At 39.3% G+C, this 12,372-nt stretch overlaps 1 protein-coding gene across 3 annotated transcripts in view; it reads right to left on the bottom strand.

Moving 5' to 3' along the window:
- Positions 1–7,878, bottom strand: part of SERTAD2 (SERTA domain containing 2) — a 158,473-nt gene extending 150,595 nt beyond the window's left edge. For 2 of the 3 annotated variants that reach the window (XM_069068969.1, XM_069068970.1), the window contains exon 1: positions 7,733–7,864. The gene's annotated coding sequence lies outside the window, so the exon portion shown is untranslated. Of the gene's footprint in view, positions 1–7,732 lie in introns of all 3 variants that reach the window. The other variant, XM_069068971.1, reaches the window with a different exon arrangement.
- Positions 7,879–12,372: the final 4,494 nt, after the last annotated feature.

The raw sequence follows: 12,372 nt of genomic DNA, 5'->3' as shown, positions 1-12,372 counted from the left end.
AATTGGGGTTAAGTAATTTGCCCAAGGTTACATGGCCAGTGTTTTTTTTTAATGTGTTAAGTGTCTGAGGCCAGAACTGAACTCAGGTCCTCCTGACTCTGCGGCCGGTGCTTTACTCACTGCGCCACCTAGCCGCCCCAAAGATTAAAGACCTAGGTTTTTTTCATTTTTTTTTTTTTGAGTTATGCTTTTTTAAAAGAAATACATAGAATTTCCAATAATAGATTCCACTGAAAGAATGGCCTAGGCCTGAGTATACTGGCTAACACAAACTTTAGATTTTCTTTTAATTACACAATAATGCTGAGGTGGCTACACTGCCATTGTGCAATTTTCACATTGTGGTACTTTTCTCAGCTCCTGTCACAAGGAAAACAAAACAGCAGGAGGAAACAACTTCCAAATAATAAAGTATAAGGAAAACTAAGAAACTTCAGTCCATGTCCACTATGAGGTTTTTCCAGAGTTCATGAATGTGGGATGATTCATGCTTTCTGGTGGAAACAATAGGCAGTTTTACTGTATTCCATGATTTTCAACCCAAACCACAATAATGTTTGTGAATTTTAATGGCATTTTGCTTTTAAGAGCTGGTACTTCTTTTACTCTAATCACAGGATGTGATGCATATACACACATATAAATATATACATACACACATATGTACACATGTGAATTTTTTTCAAGATAGCATAAACAAAGTTCATAACATAAAGTTCAAATTTGCCCACTGAAAAGTACAGAATTTTGGATCTGGAAATAACCTCAGTAGCTATCTAGTGCAATCTATAACCAAAAAAGGATCCTCACTATAACATAATCAACCTTTGCTTAAAGATCTCTGGTGATGGGGAACTGATGACTTCCCCAAACAACCCATTCAATTCCTGGATACCTTTAACTGATCAGAAGTTTCCTGACATCAAACCCAAACTCGCCTTCTTAGCAAACCCATTACTCCAAAGTTATGCCCACTGAGGCTAAACAGAACAAGTCTATTTCTTTTTCCACATCATAATACCTGAAGACTGTTAAAATGTCCTTCCTGGATCTTTTCTCCTCAGAGTTTTCTTTTCTATACACTAGACTTCTCTGAAGCCAAGAAGATAACAAAAGATGTACAGAAATGAGGCAAACATCTTCAGTCAGGTCAGGTTTTATGAAGCATTATATCTCAAGAAATCTAATATTTAAGTCATACCAAGAGGCAGTTTAACTAACATTATATTGACAGGTAACGTGGAATGTGTATTTCCTAAATTAGCAGAAAATATATTTTGTTAAATAAATCCTTCAAATTCAAAGCTCTGACCCTCTTCAATTTCTAGTCAGAGTTACCTCAAGCACCAACAGTTTAAATGATTCACTCAGGGGTCACAGAACCAGAAGGTGCCAGAGGCTGGCCTTGAACCAAGACCTTACTGTCTTGGAGAACAGTTCTCTTTCCACTATACCATTTTGCTTCTCAGTAAGATTTGGGATGATATCTATTAGGACTCAGAGAACTTTCATGTAAACCTTGTTTGCTTCAATTCATATGTATTTCATTTTCTTTTACTTTGAAGGCAAAAGGAATTCTAGGTATTAAATCCCAAATATTAATTCATTTGATAAATATATTCAAGAAATCAATATATTTCACTTGGGTTTGAACTGAAACAATGGAAAACAATACAACTGTTTGTTTGCTTCCATCAAATACCATGAATCATCCCAACAATGCCAAATAGTGGAAAACATCCTAGTAGACACTGAAATTTTGTCTAGTTGAAGGGACTTTTTAAAAATTGCTATTCACAACCCTACTTCCTATTCCTATTACCAGGACCATATTACCAATATGGTCACCTGTAAGAGATCAGGTACAGTTTTCCATTTTAAAGATTACCACTAGACATACTATATGGAATTGTGCATGATGGCAAACAATCTTGGATATTTTTAACATTCACAGAGAAATCTCAGAAAAATGAGTGAAGTTTTCAATAAGTTGTATTAGTAGGAAACAGAGAGCATAAACTGGTATACTATGAATAGTTATTACCTTAAATGAGTTTTGTTTTGTTTTTGCCCAAGCAATCACTTTTTAAATTATATGAAAAATTGACGTACAGCTGATCTTTTCAATTGTGACAAAGCAAATTTTTTACATGCAAGAGACACTGAAAATCAACTACACAAAAAACACTCAAATGCCACTATTACTTTAGGTATGAGACAAAAACAAACAGAGAACAGATTTAGGAAACAGGTGTGGGGGGAATCATAAGCCAAAACACAAAGAGGATTCAGAGAACATGGGAGATACTGTAATAAGAAACATAAACTCAATGAAAGTACAGAGAACTGGAAATGGAGGTTGAACTGAGTGAATAGAATTAAGAAATTTGAACAAATTAGATTTTCAAACACTTTCAAATATGTAGGTAATTATATAAAATATGTTAAGGAAAAATGAAACAATAAAGGTTATAGTACTATAATAATATAAAGAGTCTATGTCAATATGGATTTGGATAATATGTGAATTCAGAAACTTGGAAGAAATTTGACATCAGAATTAAAGAATTTTGGCTTGTTGACTCAATGACTTAAGAAAAAAAATGGTAATTGTATAGATAAACTCTACTCTCTTCTTCAGAACCAGGAAGTTCTGAGAGAGCAGAGCTCATGCAAGTACAGTTTTTTCTTCAAATATGTATGCATGTGTGTGTACATACACTAATTATATATTTATGTATTAGTTTCTAGCTAGATCCCTATTCTTTATTTTTCTTCTTTCTGACTTGTTCCCATTATAAGCTACATTTTCATTTTCACACTGAAAAAGGATAGTGACAGAAGATGAAGGATCGCAATAATGCTTCAACTAGAAGCTCTTCCTTTTGACCTTTTCAAAGCCCCTTGAATATCTACTGCATACAAGAAGACCAAAAGTAGTTTCCGAAATAACACAGAACATTAAAGCCTTAAAAGTAGTAATACATAAACTTCAGAGTGATTAGAGTTATATTCTCTAAGCTGTGCATATTTTCTAGGTGGCATGGTATTCTAGACTAAGTTCTGGAGTTGAGAGGGCCTGGAGTCAGAAAGACTTGAGTTCATATTTAGCTTCAGATACTCACTAGCTCGAAATCACTGGGCAAATCACTTAAACTCTGTCTGCCTCAGTTTCTTCAGCTACCTCTCAGGTTCGTTGTGAGGTTCAAAATAGGTAATATTTGTAAAGCACTTGACACAGTACTTGACATATAGTGGGTGCTTAATAAATGTTTTGTTTCCTTCCTTACAGAACTTTAAAGCCAGAAAAATTAAGTAAACTGGAAAGTCATACAAGTAAGTATTATTTGGCTATTTCAAGTTGAATATGATTAATTTTCCACTTCTGTGAACTTTAGATTTATTACTGCACGAAACTGGATCATTTGAGCACTTTATACTTACAATGTAAATACAAGCAAAAGTTTTATAAGCCTTTATATAATCAAAACTTACTGTGCTTGCCAGTATAATGTGGTGCAGTAGAAAGTGATGAATTTAGTCAGAGGATTGGGGTTCAAATTCTGCCTACCATTTATAATAATCATGTGAGACTGAATTGCTTAACCTCTTCGGTCCTCAGTTTCCTAATTTATTGCAGTTCTTCATTTCAGCTCCTTCCTATCTCCATGCACAAGCTGTCCCAAACCAGACAGTTGGGATGAGGCAGCTGGTGGCACAGTGGACACTGGTCCACAGCACTGGACCTGCAATCAGGAAGCCCTGAGTTCAAATCCAGCCTCAGACACTTAACTAGCTGTGAGACCCTGGGCAAATCATTTAAACCCTCTCTCTGACTCCATAAAGAAAATTTCTAATAGATAATATGGCAATTAATAAAAGTGAAAACCAAAAACCTATTTTAGATGCCCATAATTATATTTACCTAGCATTGTGCCTCTTTAAAATGCTTTTAATAAATACTAAATACATCACATCTTTCTTTATAATTGAGGAAAGCATTATTCCTTCCCCCATTTTCTTTTTTTTTTTTTTAAGCAATCAGGGTTAAGTAACTTGCTCAAGGTTACACAGCCAGGTGTTTCTGGGTGGGTGCTAAGTGTCTGAGCCCGGGATTCGATCTCCAGGTCATCCTGACACTGGAGCCAGTGCTCTTACTTGCTGTGCTACCTGGCCGCCCTCCCCCCCCCTTCCCCATTTTCAAATGGGAATAGAGGTTAGGAATCATATTCAATGTCATTTGGAAGTAGATCTGGAGTTAGAATTCAGAGTATCTTGATTTTCAGTCTATCCAGTTGCTACTAGTAGGCCAAACAGATACTGTTGTAGTATATTTTCCTCCCTTTAATCTCTAGTAGACTATATAGTTATGACTTTTCTGAGCATCATAAAGTGCAAATTTCTCAGATGCAAAAATAAAATGACAAACCACCAACTCTAAAAAGGTCATTTATAACTCTCCATCAAATCTTTTTTCATCATAAACATAATTTTTCATCTAAGTGCACCAGATCTAAGTTTGTAGGAGGCCAGCATATACCTGTACAACTTCATAGGAAACAATGTCATGTCAATGTCATGCCAAGATGTATCATCTGAAAAATAAATGTTCTGCACCTTGTGTTCTGCAAATAAACAAGGCCATAAGAAATCCAATGGCAGGATACAAAATTGAAACAATTTTAATGGTTACATGTGTAATTGTTAAAAGCCTTTCATTTGGGGAAATTTTTAAAACTCCTTTACTAAAGAGGGTATCTTTCTAAATGAAGAGTTTAGCCAATCAAATTGGTGTATATTCAGAGAGTAGACGATTAACACATTTTCCATGTATGTAAAATAATATAATGCTTAGGTCTACATTTAAAAAGCACCATCTGAGGCATACTGAAATAAATTCGATGTCCAACACTTCTGATAGAAATTACCATTAACCTTTTGTCACTGTAACTTTCTTCTTTCTTAAAATACACTTTTTGAATTTTATAACTTGTAGGCACATAGTAATTAATTGAGATTTCATTAGTAAATATAAAATTACTTTATAAATGAAGAATGGTCATGTGCCCCTAAATTTCGATTGTTTTAAAAAATCATTTCTCTTAAAAGAACTGTATCTTATTAAGCATGTTGTGAAGTTTACAGTACAACTAAATGAGTTTTATATTCATTTTCCTGTCTACTATATATTCATATTTTATTAAGATTGCTCATTATGAATAAGTTTCTCTTGTGAATGAAAAAGTAAGTACTAGTTTTTCTATTCAAATAAATCCTTACACAAATTATGTATGTATTTCTGATGAGCTCTTATCACTCTTTGTAGTAATAACAAAGTAACATTAAGACTTTGGATACTAAAAGAAAATTTAATTTATACAATTAAAATTAATTATACCACTTTAGTGAGTGATAGTAAATTTAGAAATCATACCAAAAATACAAGTGTCAGATGTCAAAGATGAGCTTGCAGGTACAGGTTCTTGTACTAATTGACAATTTCCAGATGTATTAATATGTTAAGACAAGTCATAATGGCATTTCCCCAAAGTGTATTCTCCATAGAAAAGTTGCAGTTCAAAACAAAATATATATGTACAATAGCATCTTCCTACATTTGATCTACAACTCATTCAGCTAGCTGAAAATAAATTGTTACACTGATAAAAGCATTATTCTATTATCTTATAAGATGACTATTCTTCTCAGGGTCATATAAGAATTTGAGAACAGAAGCACTGAATTCCACAACACATCTCTCATTAGGTTCAAAGCAGAAAATACTCACAAAAATCATTTGCTTATTTTATTGGCATAAGTTATACTTCTAAAAGGTTAGAACATGCAATTTTCTATCAACATCCTGAGGAGAAAAAAAAACAATAGTTATTTATTTCAGGCATACAAGCATCATAAAAGACAGTACAGGCACAATTCATGAGGTTGACAGAGTTAATGTTATTTTACAGTAACATACTTTTAATTCATTATACTAAAACGCATATTAACATTACAAAACCAAATACAAATAATGTAGTTGATCACCTAGTTGGAACACTTATGACATAGCCTTTGAAAATTTGTCAACTATCCCATAAAACATGTTTCACCTAACATCTGCATTTTCAGAAGCCAATTAAAGCTATTAGGGTATACTTATCCTTTTAAGGAATCAGGTGTTTTCAGCAGGTAGAAACTATGGCGTTACCACAGAAAGAATAAAATATCTAAGAGTTTCTGGACTGTTTGCCCCATACACATAATGTTAGTCATTAAGATTCTAAAATAAAACAAATATTTAAATTCTTTACATTAAAAAGCTTTAAAAAAACTGTACAAGATTGTATGATTTATTTCATTTATTTAACATATTGTTACAGTAATATTACAAGATTTCCACAAATCAGCACCTTATTTCTAGAAACTTTTCAAACAGCACCATAATATTATTTACATAATCAGCAAAAACACTAGTATAATTCCATAGTGAGGCATACTTTCTGAAAGGATTCTCCTGATGGAATTTGGCAGATTTCCATGTAGGAACAACCTATTCTTTTAATTACACTTATTAAAAACTTATTTTGATGGGCATGAAAATGAATAAGGAACTGAACTACCGGGGTGTTTTGGATGCTTTTTCTGTTCTTTAACATTTCAAAACGTATTTTTATTTAGCCCAATTTGAATCTTGGAGATAGCTAGTACAGAATTTGGTTAAAAAGCACTACTCAGTATAAAATAGCAAAAAAAAGCTGGAAGTCTCAAACGCATCATCAGAAGTAGTTACTGAGTCTTTTTTATAACTGTGACTTTCCTCTTACATTAAAGTATTAAGAATATACTTATAAGTTAGATATGAAGGTATATTACAGACATACATAACTTGTCAACACTGAAGCCACTAATAGCAAAAAGCCAATTAAAATCCTACTAAACTTATGTATCATCACTTCATGTGACAGGCTATCAAATATACAAAAGGAAAGATAGCAGAGGCATAAAACTCTCAGCATATGCAATTCATTCCACTGTATCTAATAACTAAGGAACTTAAATTTTGAATATGCTGCAATACCTAGGCACAAAATGGGTGAGTGAAGGTTGAAGTGCCAAATCAGATTTTTCATCCTACCGTTTCCAACAGGTTCAGATGGAAGACTTTCTATGCTTTACAGCTGTATGATTTACTAATTGTAATAGTGATAACAGCGCTAACAATAGCAAGATACTAAGATATGCCATTTAAGCAGTAACCTATCTTTCCCCTCTCAGCCAAACCACGTTTTAAATAGAGAGGGGAGAAAATAATCTCTCTTCCTTCAGGTCCATCTTGCATTAAATAAAAGTTTAACTTTTAATTTCAAGGAAAATAGATTAATTAGCTGTTTTATCCTGTTTGTATTCAGCATGGATTATCAGATAACATCAGGTTAACAGTCGCAGCTCACGAAGGCATCTTAAAGATATGAAGCATCCCACTAGGGTTGATTATTATAAATATCCCATTACCCTGAAGTCGCCTGGCAATACCTACGTATACGTTAAGAATGATGAACGAGGTGAGGGGGGGAGGAAAGAGAAGAGGGAGGGAGTTACCACCTCAAATTCATGTAGGGCAAGAAACCTCTAAACCCACAACGTGATCTCTCCCCTCCCCCCCACTAAAAAAAAAAAGTGGACCAGCTACATTTTGAAAAACCCCAGAGGACAGATTCGGTCTGGTACTCACCCTTCTCCGAAGAACTCCACTCACAGTCTAGCTCCAACACTAGGAGGGAGGGAAGGCAGGGTGTCTGGCTGGCTGGAGGGGGTGGATGTGTGCGGTGGGGGGTGTCGGTGCGTCAGTGGAGTAGATGATTGGGAGTTTGGGAAGGGAAAGGTACTTAGTGGAGAAGGCGGGGGAGGGGGATGGGGGGGGGGGGGGTGGATGGGGAAAAGAAAATAAAGTCCAAAGGAGAAATAGACTGAGGTGAAGGGATGAGAAGGTGGGTGGGTGAGAAGGGGAAAGAGTAACCCCTTCCCCAAAATAAACCCACCAACTACCACCACCCCTGGAGGAGGTGGGAGGGAGGATAATAAAGGAATGAAAAAGAATGAGCGTTGGGTCAGTGACTCTTTAAAAAAAAAAAAGGCTGAGAAAGGAACAAGGACCAGACTTTAATGGAAAGCCCGGGCTGGCAGGGAGGCAGCGAGGAGACGCTTTTGCTCTATCCCATCCCTTTGCAGTCCCCGAGCAGAGGAGGAGGCTGGCTGAGGGGGAAGTTGCTGCCGCTCATGAGGAGGAGGAGGTTACACTGTAACAAGTACAGACAGACAGCCATGGATCAGAGGGGAGCTGGGAGAGGCGGCGGCGGCCGAGGCAGCGGCGGCAGCCGAGGCAGCGGCGGCGGCAGCAGCAGCAGCAGCAGCAGCAGCAGCAGCGAGCGGCGCTGGCGGCAGCAGCGGCGGCGGCGGCGGGCGGCAGCACCGCCTGCTCGACTAGCACAAGACATTTAATTGGATTGATGGGTTGTGCAGTGACTCACAGACTTTACTGAGTCGTACAGCAGTCCCCGCCCAGCTGGACAGGGAAGATGCTGGGAGGGGAGGGGAGAGAAGGGGAGGAAGAGAAGAAGGAGGAGGAGGTGGGGGAAGAGGCTGAGGAAGATCCGTGAGAGAAGGGGAAGGCGGTAGATCGACCCGACCCAGGGGCGAGGCGTTGGAGGGCGGGGTGTGTAAGGTGGGGTGGGGGAGCAGGACGGAGACGCCCAATGGCAAAGCCCGCCCTGGGGACGGACGCGAGCTGCGGCCAATGGGAGTGCTGCTCCCTAAGCGGCCGGCGTCACCCCCGGTCCAATGAGTCTTCTGAGGACACTGCCGAGAATTTGGGGGTGGGGAAGGAGAGTATGAGAGTTGGGGGGGAGGAGAGGTGGGTGGACGTTGAGACTGAGGAGGGGTGAAGGAGAGAGAGAAGAGGAACCCCTTTCTCGCTGGTGGGCGGCTCTCTTCTCTTCTCCCCCCACCATGTGCTGCCTCCGCCAATCGGAGCGCTGCCAGAGAGGTGATGGGCGTATTGTTGCGGCCAATGAAAAGCAGGAGGAGTAGGCCTGGGAGCCAGAGAGGAAGGAGTAGGCGGGTCTAAGCCCCTCCCCCCCACGCTTCCCTCTCGGTTTGGGTTGGTCACGCAAATAACTGTGTGAGGGTTGGGGCTGCCAGGGAGGAGGAGAAGGAGAAGAGAGCAGGGGCTGCTGGCTGCGTGACAGAGATAGGGACTGACTGTGCTGCCGACTCTGATCTGGGAGGAGGAGGTGGAGGAGGAGGAGGAGGAGGCAGGCAGGCAACTTACTCAGCGCACAGAGCTGCTGCCACTGCCGCCACCACCGCCGCCGCGGCCTCCCCCTGACTGGGGAAAGAAGTCCCACGGACCCCTTCAGGCGGCCCGGGACTCGGTGGGCTACGAGATGGGAAGAGAAATACTTTTAAAAATCCAAAAACTTTGGCCCAGATCTGTGTTGTAAGGGCCTCATGAGCCCGAGACGGTGTAGACAGCCCTGCTCAACTGTCGGGGCACCTTCCGAGGTGTTTGACAAGGGGGCGGGGTGGGAGCTGTGCCACCTTTGCCCCCTATTTTTTTTTTTTCACTAGAAGTCGGGTTTGGAGCAAGTTCCAAATACGCACACACCTACGTATACACATACATATACACACATACACCTTATTTCTGATTTAATTTCTGAAAAACGTTCTCTTTTAACTCCATTTACCACAGCAGCTAGGGCTGACTCTGTCTTCACCCTTAATCCCCGCGCTAAGAAACCTTCCCTTTAAATCTCCATCTCTCCGCTGTCCCCACTTTACCCCCACTCCCTTCCCTCCCCCTCCGATCTTCTCTACCTTGCCCTACGCTGGCAGCAACGATGATGCACACCCATTGGATCCTCAGCTAGCTAGCTGTCTATTCCCAGGAGCCATGGCTTTTTTCCATTTCTTGGCTACTATCCAGCAGTCATCTCACAGGCCTTAACTCTTTCCATGCCTTTGAACTGATGAAGAAAAGAAACGCTCTAGGTCAGCAAGGGGGGAAAAAAGAAAGCAAACAAACCAACTACCATCCATCACCCCCACTGCCAGGTGAAGTTCTGGCTGGGCACTAACTAAAACTTATTCTCCATAAAGCAAAGAAAGAGAAATCAGAAATCACACCTGCTGAAAACGGGAAGGGCTGTTTTAAGAGTCCTTCAGAAGAAGGCCCCAAATTGGTTTTTTTTGTGTGTGTACAGATCAACCAGGTTATTAAGGCGAGTGACTTAATTTTCTGGATGTAGAAAAGTCACTCAATTTGTAATATAGTTATTGAATATATTAAAGAATACTACATGAGAAAAGAAATTAAATTTCAAAAGCCTTTTTTTTTCTTCCCCCAGGTTGTTTCATAGCCTAGGTAAATGTGACATCAGGGTTGGTTTTTTTTCTATAGAAATGTTTTACTAATAGGGCCTAGAAAAGGAATTGGTCCTGTAATTTCATTAGTGTAGGGAACTCCTGGGAGAGCAGATTCCCTTTTCCAATTCAGATTGGCTCCTTTGCAATTGACAACTGTAGAAACATTGAAGTGACTTGCCAAGGATTCCTTGGCCAGTATGTGTCAGAAGCAAGTCTTGAACCTGTTTTTGACATTGTAGCTCCATCCACTGTGCTACACTGTATCTCTTGTATTAGTACTTAAAATATATATGGTGCATATAATACATAGTAAGTAGACTTTAGATATACAGTAATGCCTTCTATCTATAGATCTCTATTATTAGATCTATATTAGGCGACCTAAAGCACAGTTGGCCACAAGACAAATTTTTGGTGACTTTCTACTATTTCACAATGTAATAGCTTACATTTCTGTAATGCTTTGAGGTTTGCAAAGCACTTTACATATAGCATCTCTTTTCATCATCACAACCTTTTGAGAGATGTATTATCCCCATTTTATGGATGGAGAAACTGAGGCCCAGAGAGGTTAAGTGACTAATCCAAGGTCACATAGCAAAGTATCTGAGGCAGATTTTAAACCTAGGTCTTGCTGACTCCAGTTCTAGTAGTCTCCCCACTTCAACGGGCTGTTTCTATTGCATATCTTTTTTCAGATTCTACTCTCTTATTCTCTCCCTCTTCTTTTTATCTCTCCATCAACAACTTGCTTTGTCCTTTCCCTCCCCCACCCCCATTTTTTAAATTTTTAAATTTTTTGCTTTTTGGAGGGGGGAGGGCAGGGCAATTGGGGTTAAGTGACTTGCCCAAGGTCACATGGCTAGTAACAGGGTAGGTGCTCTATTCACTGTGCCACCTGGCCACCCCCAACCCCTTTTTTTCCTTTCCTCTTGCCTAGCAATGGAAACTACCAGTTAATTCTAGGCAAAATGGTGAAGTTAACAAAATGTTTCTTCTGTTTCCTGGGTGTGTTCCCACAGTTCTATTTTAAAATAAAACTTAATATAAAAATACTTCATGTATAGTATTATTCTCAAGATTTTAGTTTACTAGAGACATATGGCATAGCATAGACCATTTTAGTCTTATGCCCCTCACACTAGTTGCCTCCCTTTCTTCCCTTTTGAATATCTTTTCTCCCAGCCTCCTTTTCCTATATTTAGGTACAGTAAGACACAAATAGAAGTCAAAATGTGATTTTAGTTTGAGGGAAAAAAATGAGAGCAATTGAGGAGGGACAGTTCAGGCAGCAAGAAAGATGAGAGTGAGAGAGGGAGTCAAAGAGAAAGGGGTATGAACAGAAAGAGATTAGGGAAAGATGCAAAAGAAATAGAGGTCTTAAAGTCAAGAGAAAATTGAGAGGCCATCTGTCATGATCTCCCTCTTCTCCCATATGTGGAGAGGCCAGCACTTTTGTGTTGGATGGAAAGCAGAACCAAAGGCAATGATTCTGTTGCTGGGAGAGTGGGAGGATGGGGAGTGGGGCAAAGGTTGCTAGCCTCTTTCAGTTTTCTCAATCCCAGCTTCTGTAATTTGCATGGAACATGAGGGGGCCATGATGGAGGGTTGAAAGCAATTTCCCTACCACAACTTTATTCAGCTCCTTTGCAATTTCTAAGTGCAACGCTGGAAAATAATTTGCCAGGACCAGTTGTATAGTAGGAATTAAAAGGAACTTTATGACCATAACTCAAATAAAAATTGAACTGAAAGAGTCCAAAGGAATGCAGTAGAAAAAAAAAAAGCAGAGTAACAGAAAATCCTAAATCAGCTGAGAAAGCAGTTAACATGATGACTTCACCAGAGAATATCAGTGACTCTCTAGCTTCAGAAATGTGAGTTACTCCACCATGCATGTACCCTGGCCACAAAGAAGGATATCTGTTTGTGCCCTTTCACATGTGT

This window comes from Petaurus breviceps, unplaced genomic scaffold (genome assembly GCF_028583685.1).
Source record: "Petaurus breviceps papuanus isolate PSGF00001 unplaced genomic scaffold, PetGlider_PUasm1.0 90775, whole genome shotgun sequence".
NCBI classification, from domain to species: domain Eukaryota; kingdom Metazoa; phylum Chordata; class Mammalia; order Diprotodontia; family Petauridae; genus Petaurus; species Petaurus breviceps.
The sequence above is the reverse complement of the archived record's forward strand: the minus strand, read 5'-3'. Positions and strand labels throughout refer to the sequence as shown.